Source organism: Boleophthalmus pectinirostris, unplaced genomic scaffold, assembly GCF_026225935.1.
Source record: "Boleophthalmus pectinirostris isolate CB_2022bp ecotype Guang Dong unplaced genomic scaffold, ASM2622593v1 HiC_scaffold_8, whole genome shotgun sequence".
NCBI classification, from domain to species: domain Eukaryota; kingdom Metazoa; phylum Chordata; class Actinopteri; order Gobiiformes; family Gobiidae; genus Boleophthalmus; species Boleophthalmus pectinirostris.
In genome coordinates, this window is record NW_026571515.1 from 36,439,205 (window position 1) to 36,462,406 (window position 23,202).

At 38.3% G+C, this 23,202-nt stretch overlaps 1 protein-coding gene and 1 pseudogene across 2 annotated transcripts in view; both read right to left on the minus strand.

The window, feature by feature from the left end:
* src (v-src avian sarcoma (Schmidt-Ruppin A-2) viral oncogene homolog) overlaps nucleotides 1-23,202 on the minus strand; it is a 64,712-nt gene that overhangs the window by 29,780 nt on the left and 11,730 nt on the right. The window lies entirely within an intron of this gene.
* LOC129412462 (5S ribosomal RNA) lies at nucleotides 20,341-20,458 on the minus strand (annotated as a pseudogene).

Genomic DNA, 23,202 nt, shown 5'->3' on the forward strand with positions numbered 1-23,202 from the left:
CTGGTGCATTTCTACACTGAAGTGGACATACTGTGCCTGTTTCTGTTTCTATAGATCTTTAGTTCACATTTTTCCATTGTAAGACACAATAATGATGTAATATGCTTCACAATAGAAATGGGTGGTGCATTAACGTCCCATAACAAGCAGCAAAATGGCTATATCTGCACTATTTTCTGATCTTTGTTCTAATGTTTCTCATCAAAATCCTGGAGGTTTTTTTTTTGTTTTGTTTCATTCATACATTTTTGACACACACAAACCCATATTGAGGCTGAGTTCTTTGGTCATACAGAAAACACTCTGTTCCACCTTGTGATGTCATGTGGGAATACAGAAAGTGCTCCACTGTGTTTTTAAACTCCATACACCTTCACTAGAATCATTTGGATTATTTCAGACCTGGAATTGTTAATCACTACTGAACAAAAGATAAAGGGTAGCTGTTAACTTGAAAACTACTGCTTCATGACATCACAAGGTGGAACAGAGCATTTTGAGCTTTGGAGATGTAGACAGACATGTGTGAATGAAACAAAACACAGCTCTAGGTATGTTTTTGATGAGGTAACAACATTATAACATGTCTTAAAACTCACAAAACAATTCTGGGTAATATAGTAGAGGTTCGTTAGCCAGGCTGGTGCCATCTAGTGCCTCTGCTCAATGTCATTTCTCTCCAGCAACTAGGTCAGGAATCAGAATACACTAGAAGGTTTGCAAAAACTCCGAAAGTGCGAGTCCGGGCACCAGTCAATCAGCAAAGAGCCATACATTCTGTATTGGCAACGATTCACGAGATTGAGGAATTAAAAGCTGGAACAAAGCGAATGTTTGATGAATTTTATCAGAGGGAAAGACATTATTGCCCTTCTTCCTATGGTATTTGGGAAAAGCTTAATATACCAGTTAGACCCATTAGCGGCGCATTACATACGTCACGACCAAATAGCAGCGATTGGTTAAAATTTTAAAAAAGTACCCGCTTACTGTCAAGCCAACGAATTCTAGGTCAGACAATTTCCACGAAACAGGCTGATGAATCAGGCTAGAGGTTTGTGCAGGGCTGTTCAAACTTTTTTTCTTCTACTGCTTATGGTAATATTGTGCCTGAAAAATTTGTCTGAAGGCTGCATTTGGTCCTCAATTGGACTTTGTTTGGACATGCCTGGGTTAGAGGTTTGGGATAGGGGGTAGGTGAAAACAGGAATTTTCTGAACACGCAAGGCTCAAATGCAGGACAATATTTGATTACTCAAACATACAGTATGAATCAGAGTAAACAAAGGAGGGGAAACTAATCAAATAATTCAAAGCCAAAATTTTACATAACCTGTTGTAGCCTTAAAAATTAAACATGTTCCACCCAATTTCTTGTTATCATCCTGCTAAAACATATAAGACTAAAACATGATATTGGATACTTATGAATTGCAAAATAATCTGTTTCAATCTTCAGTTTCAATAGATCCCACCAAAGAGGAACCTGCGGTGTGCTCCTGGTGCTGTTGTGTAAACACGAGTTAGTTTAAAGCACGTCTGTGTAAATGTCAGTGCAGTTTGTCTGTTTAAACACAAATAGAGGAAATGGGTTTGAACGCCCACTCTCTCTCCAGACACACTTCCCAATATTCTCTCTAGAGCTACGTGGACCAGTGTTACTTGATACTCAGGACCAATTCTGATACCACAATAATAATAATTTAAAAAAAATAATAATTTTGTCAAGAGAATGTAATTTTCAACTGTATTTTCTTTTATATTACCATGTGGTATTATATCTGTATAATCCTTCAGACAACAAGGAAGGTTCCATAGTGGTCCATGGGTGTATACTAGTCTATGTGCTCTTATGGTCTGATACAGCTCAAGATCATTCTAAAGATATTCAGGAAAGGATCATTTCTGTCCTGTGAACCTGTGACTTTTTTAGTAGCGATACCTGTTCAAAATGCGCATCTAGTTTTGATACTTTTGACAACCCTGTGGCTGTAATTGAGGGCATTTTCTTTGAGCAAAACAACTTCTCTAAAGTGATTCCTGGAAGGCTGCTGTCCACTTGTATCATTGGCCTATAAGTAAACACACTCCCCTCTCACTGTTGGACTTTGCTGAGTCTGTGGACACCATGTTTGCAGACCCTCCTCTGCACTGTACTCCTGTTTTATAATGATCCAAGGTCAAAAATATCATTGAAGATTTAGATGGTTTACAGACTATAGAACGTGATTCCATACTCCCAGATGAGTGCAGGAGACAGTTTTCTTTACTGATTAGGGATGTAACGACATTCATTTTAAATACCTTGACAAGACTTTGGTGCGAATCATTAGTATCATAATTAGGGATGTAACAATAACCAAAATATTGTGATGTGTATCGTATCATCAAAGGTCTCATAATAATATAATGGGCCATTACAATATATTGAATTACAAGTCCCTTTGCTTAAATTAATAATTATGGTGATTCTTATATCTTTCTTTGTTTCTTATTCTGTGAAGCACTTTGAATGACTTTGTGTATGAACTGTGCTATACGGCTGTGCTACAAGGCAAGTTTTTTACTTGCCTTGCCTTGCCATGGTGCAGCTATGGCTAAAAAACAGAAGGAACTACATTGACCGTGATCCTTTGGTGTTGTCAGTGCAGACTACGTGAAGAAATAACTATTATTCAGCACTTTTAAATCTGAATTCTTCATATTTTAACAGTACCAAATATTTTTCAAGCATTTCAATATTGCAATAAATATCGAACCATGAGATGCATATTGTGAAAATATCGTATCGAGGAATTTTGATATCGTTACATCCCTAATCCTTACTGTTTTAATCCCAAGAATTAAAGCATTAAACATGTTTCTTCATGTTGTCTGTGCTGAAATGGATCATGGTGTATATAGTCCTATATGTTCATTAGCTGTTGCTACTATAAAAAACAACAATATTTACATTTAAGCAAAGCATGTGATTCAATATACTGTGACAGCTCTCTGTGTTATTTTAAGACTTCGGATGATACGATATCATGGTATTTGTTACTTCCCTACTGTTGTTTACATTGTACTCTGCCCTGAAATAGCCAAAAGGAAAAGCACAAAAATTGAACCTGATAATTTCTACCAGTGACTAGACCATGGATCTATAATAAAAACTGGATAAGGCATATTCTTCTGTCCCGACTCGAGACCGACTAGTGGTCACTCCAGGTACTGCAGCTCCTGTGAACTTGGGGCCCAGAAAGAATTCTCCCAGAGCGCAATGCATTTTTTGCTGACAGGCTGACAGGGCATCGACAACTTTCACAAAGGTCGAATTTTGTAAGGATTCTTTTCTATTATTACAGCCTAAACTTTTAAAATTTTTTAAATCCTCAAAATGCCTAAAAGTTAAGACTTAACCTAGCCCCGCTCTGAGCCTGCTCTAGCCCCGCTCTAGAAGATCTCGCTCTAGCAGTTCTCGTCCTAAATGGTCCACACACACCCCACCGTGCACATTACAGATGTTACACAGGTGGAAGGTGCTAACCCGTATTGAGGAAGTAATGCGAAAAAGATAATTATTTTTGGGCCCGTGCACCAGTGAGTACACGTCATTGAAAACAATACAACGCCATCTTAGGTTCACCTCCCAGTTTATGTTATTGTTCTATGGACATAACCCAAGACCTCTCTGTATTACAATAAAAAATATTAGTCTGTAGAATGTTGTGATGTAATCTGAGAGACAGTAATATTTTGATAAATGTAATAAAGACATGACTCATTATTACACTACTAATTAAAATACAAACCTGAGGAATGACCATATCGGTACGAACAACCAAACTTTCCATAAAATATTCTTGTATATATAATTTTTGAATAACAGTGTACTTCTTACCATTCTTTTACTCCTACTTGAGTAATATTTTTAAGAAACTACTATCTGTCACTGACACAAACACACAGACATGTGGAGGAGAGGGGGAAAGAGAGGGGGAGGAGAGGTGAGACAGCAGGTCCAGTGAAGTCAATATTTACCACATGCATACATACATCTGTGCACAAAAACACGACTGTCGCCACGGAGACGACTCTAGGCATTTCAAACAGACTACACCGCTCACGTGAACCTGAACTTTAGTCTGTTTATGAGGAACATATGGACTGCTTTGTTCCTGCAGCGAAAGTGCAGAGGAAACTAGTGTTGTCATGATACAAACATTTCGATACTAAAGAACTGACTCAATACTCGATACCGATTCTGATACCACAATGATAATTAAAAACACTCTTCCTTTAGACAATAGAATGTGATTGTCAACATTAAATCATAGTCATTTGTTTTCTATTCCCATGTGGTTTTATGTTATAATATCGATTAGTGTCTGACTTTCAATATGTTTAAATTTTTTTTCTTTGTATTGTTTGATATTAGGGATGTAACTGTACTGATTTTAGGGTAGAGGAAGTTCACATACAAAACGCGTATTTACAAGGACACAATTAAGCAACGGACAGCAAAAGAGTGTAAACCATGGCCACATCTCAATTCTCTTTCATCGCTTTCTTCTCCTTGATTAGTCTCCTCCATCCTCAGTGATTTTTCAGCTGTCAATCAAATGTGTCATATTAAGTGGTGTCCCAAAGAAAACCACGCAAGGAAGGAGTAAACATGAGGGAAGCTTTAAGAGGCAAACATCAGATAAAAGAATCAAACTTTATTGCTCTCAGTGAGGAGTTTATATCATCTGTCCTCCCTGTGTCTCCTCGGTGGGTGGGACTTCCTCACCCATTTCCTGCAGAATCGAGGAGAGGAATCAAGGAGAAGGAAGCAAGGAAAGAGAAATGAGACACTGGTTCATGTATCTATTATGAAATCTGGATAGGGTATTACTAGCTTAGACCTGTCGTGAATTTGGACTAGTGGCCTGTCTATTGGTGCCGATCATAAATCTTTGTTTTGAGCTTCACCTTTGGCTTCTGCCCAAACCAGAATACTGCACTGTGATTGGACATCCAGAAGCTTGAGCCCAAACACAGACACAGAGCCAGGGGTTTGCACGCACATGAGGGATTATTGAAAGTTTATGACCCCAGACATATGGTAAGAACTGTCAATATAACACATTTTGAAGGACAATAATACTGATATAAACACTGTAAGAAAATATAGATATTCAAACTAATTTACAGCACTGACACAATAACCCAAGAGCAGATTTAAACCATACAAACTGTTCTAAATAGTATTAAAAAGCTTAGTTTGCATCTGTAATGACTCATAAAAATATTAATTCAACCTTCTGAATAGTATCATATAGCCAAAAAATTAAGGATGCACAGATACAACACAGATAACGGACATTGGCGTTAATACTGAACATTTTGATGGATTCGATATCAGTCCCGAGATCTCAGTTCAACTGATATCTCATTTTGGTTTATACATGAGTGTAATAAGATGACCCATGTTGGCCATAATAATAAACATGTATCTTCCAAATTTGTTCTGTAGTTACTAGGGATGTAACAATATCCAAATCTCTCTGTATGATATTATCACGACATGCATCTCTTGGTTCGATATTTATTGCGGTATTTTAGAGAGGTTAATATAATTGAAGATAGTTATACACTTTTTTGCTTTTAAAATACCTTAAAAAGATTTTGGTGTGAATTATTTCCATCATAATCCCAAGAATATGTAAAAACATATTTCTTTATGTTTTCTGCACTGAAATGAATCATGGGGTATATAGTTTCCGATGTTCATAAGGTGTTGCTACTATAAAACCATGCATTTAAGTGAAGGAACTTGTAATTTGATATATTGTGACAGTCCACGATATTATTGTGAGACTTTTGATGATACCATATCATGATATTTTGGTTATTGTTACATCCCTAGTAGTTACTTTTAAATAATAATGACAGATTAGAACATCTGCTTACCTTGTGCTGTTTCAGTTTAAAAGAAAAAGAAATGAGAAAAAAAAAAAAAGTATTTTCAGTCTGTGCCCTAGCATCAGTTGATATCGGATACTGTTAGATACTCAAAGCCACAGTCGAAACAAAACAACAACAACAAAAAAAAAAAACTGACCTGGTAGAGTAATTAAGTCTTCAAATGAAACAGAAAACGCACACCAAAGTTTTTGTAGAGATGCAAATACAAGGAACAGCATTTAAAAGTGAAAGAAATGTATAGCACACTCAGATGGCTGATGTCCAAAAGCTTTTTATTCATAAATTACGTTTCGGCAAAAAGCCTTCGTCAGAGCATTTTTCCTGCTTTAGACCACAGTATACAAAATGGTTGCCAGCCTGGGTGCTCATATCCCCACCAACGAATGGGAGATCCCAAAGTGAGGTCACCCAGTGAGATCAGCCCACTCTACAACAAAAAAAAAAAAACAAACAGCAATAGTTTGACCATATCACAAAAAGCATCTTAGATCAAAGTCCACATGAGGAGCAAGAGTCTTAAGTAGGTGAATTCAGAAGTGCTCTCTTTTTGACAGAGGCATTTCCAGATTCCAGATTGCCATCACCTTCTGTTCACGCCGCTAAGCGAACCTGACCTCCCTTCATGACAACATCTGGTCCACGCTGATGCTAACCGCTAACCCTGATGCTAACATGGGGGAATTTACATGTCCAAAAACCCAAAACAACACAGATCTGCCAAGTGCTCCCGGGTGGAGGATTTTCTCTTATCCCTCGGGCCTAATCTGAGTTTGACATGCACCAAATCATTTTAGGATTGAAAACTACAAAACTGGGCCATTTTGGACGACACAAACTAAAGAGGAGAGGTGAAGGGTAGCAGGTCCCAGCATGTTTTTATTTCACTGAGAATGAGAGCACAAGATGATAAACGCGCAGCTAAAACCAGGCCGTGTTGGGACTTGATGCTGAATTCTGGGTCGTAACATTTGTTTTTCAGATTAAAGTTGAAGATGGTCCAAGATCTTCGCCCTCTCACACTCATGGAGCTGAGAGTAAAAGTGAAACTAAAACAGAAAAAACATTGTAATGACAATTATTATAATTACTTCTACTACTGTCAAAATGAACTTGTAGAGAAAGTTTAGACCTAATTCATACATACTAGGCAATGTGGGTGAAGTGTCTTGCCTAAGAGATCATCAGTCATTGTCATTTAAAAAGTCCTATATTATGCAAAATTGACTTTCAAAATGACTCTTATGCCTGGAGCTGTGTTTCATTTCATTGACACCTGTTTGGAGATGTACACAGACTAATAATGCAGGATTACTCAAAATGCTCTGTTCCACCCTGTGATGTCATGTAGTGGTAGATTTCCTGTTAACTTTTATCTAGTTGAAATGGGCAATTCCAGGGCTGAAATGATCAAAATGATTCTAGTGAAAGTGTATGGAGTTTAAAAACACAGTACCACATGATATCACAATTAATTTGCATAATTTGGGATGGGTAAAGCCAGAGGTGGGACCAAGTTTTGTCTCACCTTTTTGCAAGTCTCAAGTAAGTCTCAAGTCTTTGACCTCAAGTCCATGTCAAGTCCCAAATCAAAGACAGGCAAGTCCAAGTCGTCTGCTTTGAGCTTCAAGTCATTTCCAGTCTTTAAACCAAAGTACCAAATATAGCTTTGTTTTTTGTAATTTAGATAACTTAGACTAAACTGTACTTTCTCAGAGTGCAGACTGCTAGTGAGCAGTTGAAACTGTCAGGTATGAAAACAAACTTTTGGTCTGAAAATATAATATAATAAAATATTCATATAAGAGTTGTAGAAATGCTATTTTTTCCTTTTTAAAAATCTTGACAAGATCCTAGTGTGAATCATTATGGTCAGACCAGAAAAAAATTCAGATTTAAAATAATAACAGTTATTTTGTCTGCACTAAAATGGAAGGATCATGTTTTATGTAGTTCCCTGTTTTACTGTGTTGTATTGTATATTACTCTAGTACATTTGACGATACCATATCACAGTACTTCAGTTACACTCAGAGTAAAAAACAGAGAAGTGGGAGGGACATGTTCCAGTTTGTTCCTGTAAAATTAAACACCCCATTTATCAACTGTAAAGACAAAAAATATTTTCTAAAAACACACACACACATATATATATATATATATCCATCCAAGTCGACTACCAAGTCTTAGTCCATTTTATCAAGTCAAGTCTCAAGTCTGACCTCGAGTCCAAGTCACAACTTGCAAGTCCTCACCTCTGGAAAAAGCCCAATTGATGGTTGTGCGTCAGATCGTCTGCATCACCTTGAACTCCCTCTGCACAGTGTCGACCAAAGTGCACCTTAGAAATTTTGTAACTACGCATAAAACCAATGCAGACAGCAAGGGAAAGTGAGGCAGACACTAAGGGCTGTGATTGGTCCTCTTTACCACCGCTCTACATACATTTCCGGTATTCCGCTTTCCCGTTTCTTTTTGTATACATGAATGCCATTTTTAAACCCTAGCCTCCTAACGTTGTGGTGGAGAATTACTTCGTGGCGCATAGACGCAGATCCATAAATCAAAAACGACAACAACAAGGCGACAAGGCAGTGTGTGTTGACTCGACGCAGAACTATAATTCGGCCTTAACTGCATTTTCCACTGAAAACTTGACTTCATTATGACTATTACACTGCCACAAGTACAGCATTTGGTTGACACCTTTGAGATGTTTACTTGGGTCAAACCAGACAGATTTCAGACATCCTTGTTCAGAGCAGCAGGTGACTTAAGTGTCCAGACTGGGTGGAGCTCGTGTGGCTTAAACACAGACTCACAATTTCCTCCTCTCCTCTCCGCTCTCCTCTTCCCTTCTCTCCTCTCCTCTACTCTCCTCCCCACTTCTCTCCTCCTTTCCTTTCCTCTCCTCTCCTCTTCCCCTTTCTACTCTTCTCTCTTCTCCTCCTTTTCTCTTCTCCTCTGTCCTCTCTTCTTCTCTTTTCCTCTTCTCTCCTCCTTTCATCTCCTCCCCTATTTTCTCCTTCTTTCCTCTCCTACCTCTCCTCTGCTCTCTTGTCCTCCTTTCCTTTTCTCTTCTCTCCTCTCTTCTCCTCTTTTCCTTCTTTCCTCTCCTCCGTGTGTTTTTCTCACTGTGTTTGTTGCAAAACATCAGTGCATTCCAGCTCCTAATCCAATAGACAGCATTACATAAGGATCACAGAATATAGGACCAAGAACACAGACATCTATGTACAAAACTAAGGCTCTCAGTATAGGCCCTTTCTATAACCAAAGCCTATTTATAATAATTATTTCCTTGTCAAAACAGTACATTCTGATTTTTTAATTATAAAGACTTTTAAAGGTGCACTGTGTCATTTTTTCATTGGACTGTTCAACACCTAGACTGATTCATCAGCCAGTTTCACTTTGTGGAACCCGTCTGACCTCGCAACGTTAGAATTTGTTCATTTGACGGTAGGGGGGTACTTTTTTATTTAATCATTTGCTGCTTTTTGACCGTGACGTATGTAATGCACTGCTAACGGGGCTAACTGGTATATTAAGCTTTTCTCAAATCCGATAGGAAGAAGGGCAATAACGTCTTTCCTCTCGATAAAATTCACCAAACATTCTCTTTGTTCCGATCTATATTTAAATCCTTGATCTCGGGAATCGTTGCAAACACAGAATGTATGGCTCTTCGCTGATTGGCTGGTGCCTGGACTGGCACTTCCTGGGTTCTTGCAAATCGTCTAGTGTATTCTGATTCCTGACCTAGTCGCTGGAGAGAAATTGCGTGGAGGCACTAGGTGGAGCCAACCTGGCTATTCGACACCTGCCTGCCTTGTCATAGTTATTGCTTTGCCTAAAATGTGCGGTATTAAATGTATTTATTGCCATGGAAACAAGCATATCGTCACCAGGTCAGGTTGGAAGTCACATCTGTGAAGAGATGAGCTTTCATGATATAAGAATGATTGTTCTTAAAAGGTGCATTGCGTAACGTTTCTTGTGGAGGCTCCATCATTCATCAGACACTTTCCTCCATGGAGAAGTTATTATTTTGTCTAAAATGTTTCACCTTATGTTATTAATTTTAATGGAGACTAAACCAGACCAAATTACAGGTCAGATCTATCTAACTTTTTGGTTGAAGGTCCGTCACCTGCTTGTTTCTATGGATATATCATTGCTTTGCCTGAAATGTTCCACAGTATAACAGCTCTACTTTACATTTATTAAATTACAGGTGTTTTTATAGCTCAAAAATACAGAGAAAAACAGGCATCCTGATTGTGAGGGGGAGCACCTCTCCACAGATCTGACCTGTAACTTGGCCTGGTTTGGTCTACATGAAGATAGAAAGGTTTAATACCATACTGTGAAAGCATATGAAGGACCCTCCACCACAAAGCTTAGATAATGCACCTTTAACATTTATTTCACAAAGACAGAAAAAGCACAACATGGGAACTTTCTGCATTATCCTCCTTCCTGTGGGTCACTTTTCAGAGACACACACAAACACACACACAGATATGACAGCAGCTGTATGTTATCTCCTGGGAGGTATTTGAGGCACGCATAGAAGAGTCACTGCAGGAGTCATAGGAGCAGAGCAGTGTAAACACAATGTAAACACAAGAGAAGCCGGAACAATGCAGTGACATAAGGTTATCCAACCGCAGCTAGAGATGATACAGGATCTCACGCTCTAAGATATTTTTTCAAGTGTTTACATTTGGGCTAGGCAGAAAAGGGTTAAGCATTGGTGAGTTACATCTCTTACAGTTCCAAAAGAGTTAGAACAGAAACAAAAATACGAAATCAAGAAATAAAAATTGTGAGGCCAAAATTGGAAACTGAACTGTGAAATTTATATATTAGGAATTACATTAAAATCCCGCTTTGTCTTGTTCTCGTGGACCCAATCTCGTGTCTCGTCTGTTCTTGTTAACTCAACATAACAGAGTCTTCTGAATAGAGCGGATTTAAGTCCAAAACATGCCACGTGCTGAGTCAAAGGGTTTTATGACTCAGGGAGAACAGTAATTACAACTAACATTCACATTCTCACACTACGGTGGTGCAAAAATATTGAAATATCGATTTATCATGCCGTTTAATATGATAAAGTATCGATATTGTGGGCTGCTGAATCAATATCACCAACAGTATAATTGGTATATTTTACTTCTTTACTATTGCACATTCGATATTTTCAGTTTTGCTGAGTAAAATGTTTGTGTTTCATATTAACTTTGCACAAGAAGTGGTTTAACAAAGACTTTTAGTATCACAGCCATGATTTAGCCTTTATTTTTACTGAACCATATAGAATCGATTTGAAAAATATACTGTATCGAACTGAAAGCTCACTGTATTGAGGTATGTTTCATATCGGCAACTTCTTAATGATACCCAGCCCTAGCTCACACCCAGAAGAATTCACACTAAAAAAATAATAATGATAATTTTACTGACAAACTACAAGAATCACATTTCAGAACATGTTTGTACAGATGGGGCTTGGTGATAATAATAATGAAAAAAAACAGCAGATCATGATGTAAGCCTGTGACACATGGGAGCAGATAAAATAAAACTAAAACAATAAGACATTTATAACACTACTGTCAATATAGTTACATTTCTACTGTATTTCCATGATGTGAACTGATGAACAGAGGTCATGAGAAAGAGAGAGATGGAGGAGGGGCAGTGAGGCTTAATCCTCCAGGGCTCTGAATATACCCCCCCAATCCCTCCTGCCTCCCCTTGTCTCTCTCTCTTTTTACCCCCCCAACCCTCCTTCTCTCCCCCTTTATCGCCTCACCTCCCTCTCTCTCTCTCGACTCCTCCTATATCTTCATAATTCATCTTCCTCTCTCTCCACTCCCTCTCACTATTTCACGCCTCCTCTCTCTGTTCATTAGATTCCTGATGGAGGGATGACTGCATAGTCCTGCCTGTATCTCCTATCTTGTGATGTTTCCCTGGTGTAGAGTATCACAGAAGTAAAGCTGCAGCTGCTTTCCCCTTTTCTCTCCTCCCTCTCCTCCAATCTCTCTCTATGTCCTCTCTCCCTCTCTCCTATTATTCCCTCTCCTTCCTCTCTCTCTCTCTCTCTCTCTGAAGTGATGCTGCAGCTGCTTTGGGGAGTTCTGGGGGACATACTTCAAACTGAAAAAAAAAAAGAAAAGACTACAATGACATGAGCTGCGGTCTCTCAAGAGCCATGTTAAAAGACACAATACAAGAAGGGGACATTTTTTCCCTGATTGGAATGGTCAGTACCTAAACCCCAGCTCCTGCAGCCAATCATGAGTCAGTGCTAGTGCAAGCTCTGCCACTCAGGAAGGGAATTCTGGAGGTTCTGAGCTTTCTCATGTGCCATGGTCTGTCCATATACTGGGACAAACTTGTATGTGTCCTCTATCTGCAACTTAAGGCTCTGGTGACACAGGTTCATTTTTAAAACTCTAAAGGCACAGGCTACATTTATTGTATCTTTTGTTAACCAGGAAACATACAAAGACATACATTTCCCTTAAAGCAAACCTATTTTACTTTTCAGAGCTTTAAACAATGCTATAGTTGTTTATTCTCACCATTTTCTCACCCAAAGTTGTATCTGGAGTGATTAGTTTGAGCAACTTTTAATCACTTATTCTTAAGATTCCACATTGCGGATAAACCCTGTTTTCACCACCACTGCTATACGCGCACTGCTTTCTACTTACTTCATTCTCCAGTTTTATTTTCTTAATCGGTGATCCACATAGGATTCGGATAGCCAGGCTGGTGCCACCTTGTGCCTCAGCTCTACTTCATTTCTCTCCAGCGACTAGGTCAGGAATTGGCTGTGAAGCCATGATTTCAAACTCAAGTCTGGATCCCTTATTTGGTACAGCATAACGGTAAACAAAGTGGTCGAGATGGATGCAGATGAAGCCACACATTCTGTGTTGGCAACGATTCCCGAGATCAAAGATTTAAAGCCGGAACAAAGAGAATGTTTGGTGAATTTTATCAAGGAGAAAGACGTTATTGCCCTTCTTCCTACTGGATTTGGTGCATTACATATGTCATGACCAAATAGCAGCGATTGGTTAAATAAAAAAAAAGTACCCACCTAATGTCAAGCGAACGAATCCTAATGCTACAAGGTCAGACAGTTTCCAAGAAGTGAAACTGGCTGATGAATCAGGGTAGGATTTGGCAGCCTCGTGTAATCATTTCATTTTGGTACAAATGAAAAAACAAAACAAACAAAAAACACTACTCGCTTGCGTGATCTGAGATGCTGGCTCTTTGTTGTGATGACATTTACAGCGACATCAGCTCCCATTGGGCACCACAGTTTTCTAACACAGAAATCAGCTCACTTGTTTCATTTATTGACTTGTTTTTGATGAATATTGTGATTTAAAATGTCCAAATGATAACATAATGCTCCATAGTTGTTAAAGATTATAACTATAGAGCAAACGCAAGCATCAGTGGGTCTTCTTCAAAATAAAATGTGTGCACAAACAATATAATGAAGTAAAGTGTCTTGCCTGAGAACACAGCAGCAGAATTCTGTGATCAAATGCCAACCTTCATATTAGAGGGTGAATGTAACTGGTAAGCAAGGGTCCTTACAGAAGCAAAGCTCATGTATTACTCACCAGCCTGTATCTCATATCCCTGTGATCCTATAGGCCTCCACAGCCTCTGGTTCTTTTACATCTTTACATTTCAAACACACTGATCTGACCATGTCCAGAGAGACGCTAATGCACCAGGCCTCATTATGACCTCCTATAGGCACATACGTTTAACCTCTGATCTGCTGCTCCTGACCTGACAAGAGGGAGCCTGCCCTGATTAAAGCTACTATCCCTGGAGCACTGATCATGTACTCTATGGATGTAAGTCGAAAAGATTTGAAGAAACTGTCCGAAAAAACAGGTGCTATCACAACATAATCAGCGTGCATTCATTCTTTGTATCATGTTTTTGTGTATTTACGGTGGGAGCATGGGTGACGTAGGCTTGTGGGCTGAGCTTTGGACATAATCTTACAGCTAAGCATAACAAAGGTTCGACTAGGCATGCATGAATGACATCCAAAACCACTTCAGGCATGTTTTTGGTGAGGGAATAACATTACAACATCGTAGATTCTGTATAATATCCCTCTTTAATTAAATAATCCTCCAAATGTTTACATTAGAAACTATGTGATTGCAAACACAGTAGTTTATTCCTGGATTAGTCTCATGGTTTAGTCCTTCCTTTTGTCTTGGCTGAGTCCTGCCTGAGTCCTGGTTTAGTACTTGGCTAGTCCCTTGTTCAAGCCAGGTTCAGTCCTTTTTACCTTCTGTTTCAGCCCTGGTTTAGTCCTTGTTCAGTCTTGCTTTAATCCTAGTTCAGTTCTGATATAATCCTGTAATCATGCATGTGTCATATCTCGGGAACTGCAGTATTGGTTTTTGGGTTCAGAAAAAAAAATACTACACAAAGTTAGCCACGTCACTTATCATTGACAATGTTAGTTATTAGTTCTGTCCTGTCTATCCATAAGCTGCAGGTGTGTACAGTATGTGTGTGTGTGTGTGTTACAGTATAATACTCAGGTGTGTGTGTATGTGTGTGTGTGTGCAGTGACAGATGGATCACTCATGGCTCAGGAATGTGTGAACACGACGAGGCGAGTTTAAACTGAGCCCAGAGCCTAAAGCAGGAATGTGACACAGACTCAGGTATAGAGGCTCAGGTACACACAGAGACGGAGACAGGTAAAGACATGGGACAAGATGACATGTACTGAGAAGAGAGGAGGGAGGGAGAGAGAAAGGTAGGGGTACAAACATGGGAACAGACACAGACACAGCGTATGAGTCCAAGTTCATGTAAAAGAAGTTAGATTTGGACTCTGTATGCACGGCTCCTTCTCAAATAATCTGGATTTCAGTCATGATTACAATAAGACGTACAATTTTTTCCCGTAATGGAACAACCCTAGTTTAAATCTGAGAATACCTATCAGTATATCCCACTGTGTGAACACAGTTCGTTAAACAACTCTTGTCTGACTTGAATTTAAGACTTTATTTTAGATTGCAACACAATAAAAATCTCCCTGGAGACGAGCAGGTGACATAGCTGCCATCAGTAAAGTTACACAGTGCATCTTTAAAAATATATTGCCAACATGAAGTCACATATAGAGCACAGAGATGACATAATTTCACTTTCCAACATGAACTGGAAAACTATAGTCTTTTTTGTGCTATTGGGTTAAACAGTAACAGCTCTATCTGCAATCTGTGATTCCATTCATGTTCTCTGTTCTTACAGTGGCTCTGCTGGTCAAATACAGTGTTATATTGTTATAGTTTTATACTGTCATAATGTTATACTGTCCTATATGTCATAGTGTTACAGGGTTATACCGCCATAGTGCTATATTGTTATACTGTCATACTGTCATAATGTTATACTGTTATACTGTCATAGTGTTATAGTCTTATACTGCCATAGTGCTATATTGTTATACTGTCATAGTGTCATAATGTTATAGTGCCATAGTGTTGTACTGTTATACTGTCATACTGTCAAAGTGTGTTATACTGTTACTGATAGGCAAGGCATGGCAAGTTTATTTACACAAAGTAATTCAAAGTGCTTTACAGAATAAGAAATACATTAAAATCACAATAAAAACAACACAAAATTAAAAAGAGAGATACATTAAATTGGAGAAAAGAGTGCGGAATGAAAACCTTTCAATCATATGGAGCTAAACAGAACTGTTTTGAGCCTAGATTTAAACAGCGTCAAACAGCGCCTATCTCACATGTTCAGGAATACTCTTCCAGGTTTTAGCTGCATGAACCTGAAAGTCTGACTCCCTGTGTTTAGTCCTGACTCCCAGCACCAAGCAGGAGGCTGGTCCATGAGATTCTCAGAGAGCGAGATGGTTCATATGGCACAAACATGTCACAGATGTACTTTGGTGCTAGGCCATGGAGAGACTTGCACACAAGTAGAGCCGTCTATTCTCTGAGCCACAGGAAGCCAGTGCAGAGACCTAATATATTGTTTTATTCTTATACTGTTAGCTGATATATTATAACTGCCCTGTGTCTTATTTGACACTCACAGCTCGTCTATCTGATCGATATATTTAGGTGTCTTAAAAGATTTTTATAGCTTATAGTGCAAATGTGGTGCTGGTGATTATTTACTTATGCATTGTGACTGTCTGCAAATAGAGCAGGTTCAGAGAATTTAAAAGAGGTAAAGCCTGTCCATACTGGCCAAAGTGTGGCTGTGGTGAAGTAAAAATAAAAACACTGTTATGCTAAAAGTGACTCATTAGCAGTGCAGAGTTCAGTCTGTAAAGAAAAACAGTAAATATTAAAAAGGTGATTATCTAAATTATAATCAGCCCCCATTAAGTATTCCTGTGAAAAAGTAGGCTATAGTCTACAGAGCTTCCCAATCATAGAGAAGACTATGATGTAGGGATGTAACAATAACCTAAATATCATGATATTGTATCACCAATGGTCTCACAATAATATTGTGGGCTGTCACAATATGTCAAATTACAAGTCTCTTCACTTAAATTGATAGTTATGGTGCAGGAATAGCTAAAAAAAAAAAAAACTGTGGGAACTACATTGACCATGATCCTTTGCTCCATTTCAGTGCAGACTACATAAAGAAATTGTATAAATGCTATAAGCATGTTTAAATCTTAGTTTTTTGGATTAAGTCTTCTCAAGGCTTTTTAAAAGAACAAAAAGTAGCATGTTCACAATTTTGTCAGCCTCTACAAAATATCTCAATAAATATCGTACCATGAGATATATATATAATGAAAATGTTGTACCGATATTCAGTTGTCAATTTGGATATCGTTACATCCCTACCATAGTCAAATTTTTGCACTATAGTCTAAACAATGGATCTACAAAGTTATATTTTATACTTGTTGTTTTAAAAATACAGAATTAAATAAATATGCACAGTATATAAATATGGATCACTTGTGCCACCATAGTTTCAGTATACACTTCCGGGAGTCTATAAATCATATCAAGTGAATTAGATTTAACACTGTAAGAGAACCCCTGTAAAAATAAGGTTTGGTATCATATCGGCAAGTACTCAAAATGAAGCGCTGGTATTTGTTTTAGAATTAGAATCAGAACGTACAAGAGCAAATAGACTAGTATACGCCCATGGACAATGGAACCTACCTGGACCACAGATATAAGAAAGTACTATGGTTTAATGCTGATTCTATTGTCTATTCCTTTGTACTGAAAATGAGTTTGGAATTTTAGTATCATGATAAGACTAGTTTGTAGAGGTCTCCAGAGTTGGCAGCCTTGACTGAATGGAGACAAGGTGCTTTGTTATCAGCAGAGAACATACTGGTTACAAAGTGGTATTAAAATAGGTATCAAATATAGTGTATACAAATGGCATTTCAAGTTAAATACATTGATAGTGTTCATCTATGTTTTAAGTCTTTGTTGACCTCCTCCTGATTTCAATATTCAAATGAGCTCATGGAGTTTCTCTATCTGTCTCACGCACTTTTGTACAGATCATTCATAGCAGAGAGTTCCCTTTGACAATGAAGTTAGTTCTGTAACTTTTTGGTGGAGAGTCCATCACCTGCTTGTCACCACGGAGAAGTGAATTCTTCGCCTGCAATGTTCCACAACATGGCATTAAACATATCTCTTTTGCATTTATCAATTATTCGATTTATTGCAAGAAATAAATGCCTTGGAAAACCTCATTCTTAAAGAGAGCAGTGTCGCCTTCTCCACAGAACTGACCTGTAAACTTCGCCTCGCATCACAGGCTTGTCTTCATTTAGATAGTTTTAAGTTAAGTTTAATGCCATAATGTGGAACAATCGAAGAAAAACAATAGCATCTCCAAAAAAATAATGAGCTGAAAAGTTACACATTGCACCTTTAATATCAGTTCAAAAGACCAGGCAAAACATCATAGTATTTGTGTACTCACTCACAACAAATTAGGTCTTTTTTTAATTACTGCAAGATTGTTGGACTAAAATACATTTTGGAAAGTGTTTAAAAAGTGAGAATTGTTTTTGCAAAGAAAAGTCACTGCAGTCGCCCACAAATCCTCACTGCCTTAAATTAGAGGCACGAAATTAGATGGTTTTCACAAATAGATCCTCGTTCAAACCTCAAATCGTGACCGTACGAATCTCAATTTCAGACAATTGCAGCAATGCGGAACAATAGACTGAGACGAAACTCATCTTTATATCTTTGTTTGCTATTTTAAACACTGGAGATAAAACTGAAGAATCAAATATAGGAAGCAAGGTATATGGAATTACATAGCAAAGAAAAAAAGTGAAAGAACTCAACTAAATATTGTTTCATATTTTATACTCAAATCCTCAAAGTATCTACCCTTTGCTTTGTCAACAGCTACAAACCCTGGACTCTGGAAGTCTCTGGAAATGGTTTTCTCTTCACAAACGTCCTAGTGCCTCCCCTCAGTTACATTTCACTCCAGCGACTAGGTCAGGTATCAGAATCAGCACAACACTAAACAAAGCCGTCGAGATGAATGTAGACGAAGGCATACATTCTGTGTTGGCAACGATTCCCGAGATCGAGGATTTAAAGCCAGAACAAAGAGAATGTTTGGTGAATTTTATCAAGGGGAAAGACATTATTGCCCTTCTTCCTACGCGATTTGGTGCATTACATACGTCACAACCAAACAGCAGCGATTGCTTAAATAAATAAAAGTACCCGCCTAATGCCGAGCGAACGAATCCTAACGCAGCGAGGTCAGACAGTGTCCACGACGTGAAACCATCTGATGAATCAGGCTAAGGTGACCGACACTCCACCAGAAAACTTGCACAGTGCACCTTTAAAGTAGATTTTTAAGGAATCTTCATGGTCGTGTTTAGGCGTTTGATTTTCAACACAAAGGCCAGAGTGACAGTAATGTAATTTGTGAGAGACTTAATATAAAAAAATCAGCTAAATCAGTTCTTTCTGGTCAGATTGTGTTAAAACAAAGCTAAAACTCTTAACTTGAGTGACAGATCTTTAGACAGAGCAATGCCTCTAGTTAGCATCACCCCCGAAAAAACGTTGATAACATCAGCTGCCAAGTAACAATCAGCTTATGAGTTTTTAACAATATTGTTCAGAGTTAGGGTTGTCAAAGTATCGAAAAATCAGATACTAATCGATACTAAAACTAGACATTCATTTGAGCAACTAGAAAACTCAAATTTACACGACAAAATTTGAGCTTTCCTAATAAGTATTTGAGCTTTATCAGAATAATAAGAGCACATGGTAACATAAAAAGAGTACTATAATTTTGCTTTGAAAATAGTATCGTAATCAGTGTTTATTTAGAACTGAGTCAATTCCTTATTATCGAAATCGAGTTGGAGATTTTAGTTTTGTGACACTACTATTCAGAGCTAATTCCAGCCAAATTTATGAATAACTTCTCCATGGTATTTTTTCAGATTTGTACACTTCTTGCCCTCTCTCTCTCCTCTTCTCTCTCCTCCTCCCTCTCATCCTCCCATCCACAGCTGCACCCACACAAAGCATCTCTCATTCAAAATACCACAGACCCTTTTCCTGTCACAAGGACCCAAGGGTGCTGGCGAGAAGGCGCCCCGAGTCACAGGCCTGTCCGTGCACGCTGCACCAAACAGAGGGGGGATTCAGGGGGAGATGGGTGCTCAGTGTCACCCAGAACCCTCCCAGAGCGCGGGGACCGGAAGCACCCATGGACCTCGCATACAGAGACAAGACCTCCTCTGTTAGACTGTATCAAACCATCTGAAGCTCCATTCAAACAGGCTCAGCACAAAGAGGACACACAACTGATCTTTATTATTCACTCATTCAATTAAAAGAGTCTGTACCCGATTCTTTCCCCCGCATGTATTTGAGCTGAATGTGTCTTGTCCCAGTACAGATATATTGTATGAGCAGCTCTTGAGGTCAAAATAAGTCCACTGTGTGCTGTCTACGTGCATTTTATTGCGCTAGTCCAGCTTTTTAAGTTCCGATGCAGATTCTGATACTATGAGTTAGTTAAAGTAAGTACGTAAGTAAGTTTTTTATTTATATAGCGCTTTTCACAAAGACTCTTTACAGATCATTATTCATTCCCTCCATACCCAGTGGTGGTAAGCTACTACTGTAGCCACAGCTGACCTGGGGCAGACTGACTAAAGTGTGGCTGCCAATTGGCGCCATCAGTCCCTCTGACTACCACCATCACTCAAGCACACACCACTTTCATACTAGGCAATGTGGGTGAAGTGCCTTGCTTAAAGACACAACAACAGTTTTTGCAACTGGCGCCCCCCTGTGGCACCTGATTTTCCCAGCAGTCTCCCATCCAAGTACTAACCAAGCCCGGCCTTGCTTAGCTTCTGAGATCTGACGGGATCAGGCTTTGACAAGCCGATATGGCCACAAGTAAGTATTTGCCGATGCCCAATATCAACCGATACCAGTGCAGAGACTAAAAACCTCATTCATTTCCTTAAAACAAAAATAAATGCATTTTACTGTGTGATAGTCAGGAAGTTTGTGTTAGCATGATAGGTGTTGTTAGCAAAACTCTGCTCTGGTTTCTGAAGGCTGCGAAAAGTGCTTATAAACTCATTGGGGTGAATAATTAAGATGCTCAGAATGCATAAGATAAGTGAGGAAGAACTCTGGACCACTGTAAACTGTTTCAAATGAACGAGTTCTGTTTTTCACATTTTTAAACATAGTAAAAATCTGGCAGAGTGATCAGTGCTCGAATACAAGTAACATTGAAAAGTCAATAACTACAATGGAAATGATTGTACCATCAACTCCCATAGTACAAGCTGAATAGGGTTAATCATCTATAACTTCACCAGGGGAAAGTTGTGGGCATAAAGAAGCTTTTTCAGTTCCAGTGCCGATTCTGATACTATCAGTTTACGTATTTGCTGATATCAACAGATACCAGTGCTGAGACTAAAATCCACACCAATTTCCTTAAAACAAAAATAAAATAATACAAAATTGATCCAAATGTGTTACGTGACTGTTATTTATCCCACAAGTAACCACAAAACGACTTTCTGGGCAAACTCTGACCAGTAAATAGTCTTATTAGAACAATTTATATGTCCACCAGGATATCAGCTCAACTGATATTTGGAAGGCGATAACCGATACTAGTATCATATCGGTGCATCCTTAAATATTATGTTTTTAGAGAGTATTTAGTAGGCTATTTAACTCTGACTGAATCTTTTGTATATAGATCCTGAGTCGCACAAACTCATCTGAAGCTCTGCAGGTTTGGGCCTGGGGGTGGTTCTAGTCTAGTGCAAACTAAGACTGCAAGATTAATCGCTGTCGCAATACGAGGGGACGCAATTAGCAAATGACAAAGGCTGCTATTATTTTAAGTACCATGATTTCCTCCTCAAACAACACAATCTCCTGTCTGATTCTGCATAAAAACTGCTCACCCTCTAGTTTAGATCTGTACAAACATGCTCTGAAATGTGATTCTTGTATTAGTTTGTCAGTTCAGATTTCATTTTTTAATACTTTATTTTTACTGAGCATTTTAAAGATTTTGTTGCATATTAAAAAACAAACAAACACAGCAGACCACAAACAATACAGAGCATCAAGAAAGAGCAGGTACCAAAATAATAAAAAGAATAATCGTTTCAATAACAAATAGAATAGATACATCTAATGCATCATATATACAGTATATCTAACATTAAGGATGTAACAATAACTGAAATATTGTGATATCGTATTGTCAAAGTTCTCACAATAATATTGTGGGCCATGGCAATATATTGAATTACAAGTCTCTTTGTTTAAATTAAGAGTTATGGTGCAGCAATAGCTAAAAAAAAGACAGAGAGAACTACATAGACCATGATCCTTTGCTCCATTTCAGTGCAAACTACAAGAAGAAATAACAGTTCAAAGCACTTTTAAGACTTGGCTCTTTGGATTAAATCTTGTCAAGGCATTTTAAAAAGGAAAAAGTCCCATATTAACAGTTTTAGCTGTTTAGCCTCCACAAAGTATCATAATAAATATCGTACCGAGAGATGTATATCGTGAAAACATCGATATGGATATTATTACATCCCTAATGTGAGCCTCCCCACCATATCGCGAGCTTTCCCACAATATTGCAATAAATATTGTACCATGAGGTTCATACCATGAAGATATCGTATCGTGACACTTGGATATCGTTACATTCGTATCCAACATAATATCAGGGCCTAGCCGATATGGATTTTGTTGCGGTTGATATGAAACTGATAAAATGGGAGTTGGAGGTGACGATAGCCAATATAATTGCAGCTATATTTAGGCTCTAGTGGATTTTAAATTGGGTTTATTTAGGCAACATTTATTGTTATTCTGTGTCTTTACGTCATATTTACAGACAGTAGGTCGGCCCAATGCCATTTTTGCATCACATTCTAGCACCTAACAAATAAAGTAAACTACCACTATTAGCCTTCAGCCGTAAATGCTGCGCACCACAGTAATTAATGATATGTGTAAATGTCGATTATTCACACGTCTATTCACAGCTCATTTACATATCAATGCAGGTCCAGTAAAATATATACTTCAAATATAGACACTGTTCAGGGACAGTACGGCCATAGACACAGACAAATTACTCCGCAGATAAACACTTATGAGGAGCCACATATTAGGACATTTATCAGTCTGTAAATTGGATTAAATGAACATAATGTAGAGAGTCTAAGCTTTACAACGAAGTATAAGCTGCCCACGTGAAATATTGGGCCATATCAGCAAGATATGTTTCCAATGTACCAGATATATCGGTTGGGCCCTACATAATATAACAAACCCATTTCTCCCAGTATCTCTTACATTTGTCAGCGGAAAGGCTCAATGAAAAGGTCAGACTCTCCTCTTTAACATATGTTTAAGATGAACTTTGAACAGAATCCTATTACTAAAACATAATATTAAAAAAAGTTCAAATATAATCACAATGCTTACAGAAAATCGCAATTAGATATTTTCAGATTCAGCTCTGTTCCACCTTCACTTTACTAAGAATGTACAGATACGATACTGGTACCAGATATCTGTGTCAATATTGAACATTTTGATGGATCAGATCAGTTCTAAGATATCGGTCAATATCCCATGCTGGTCT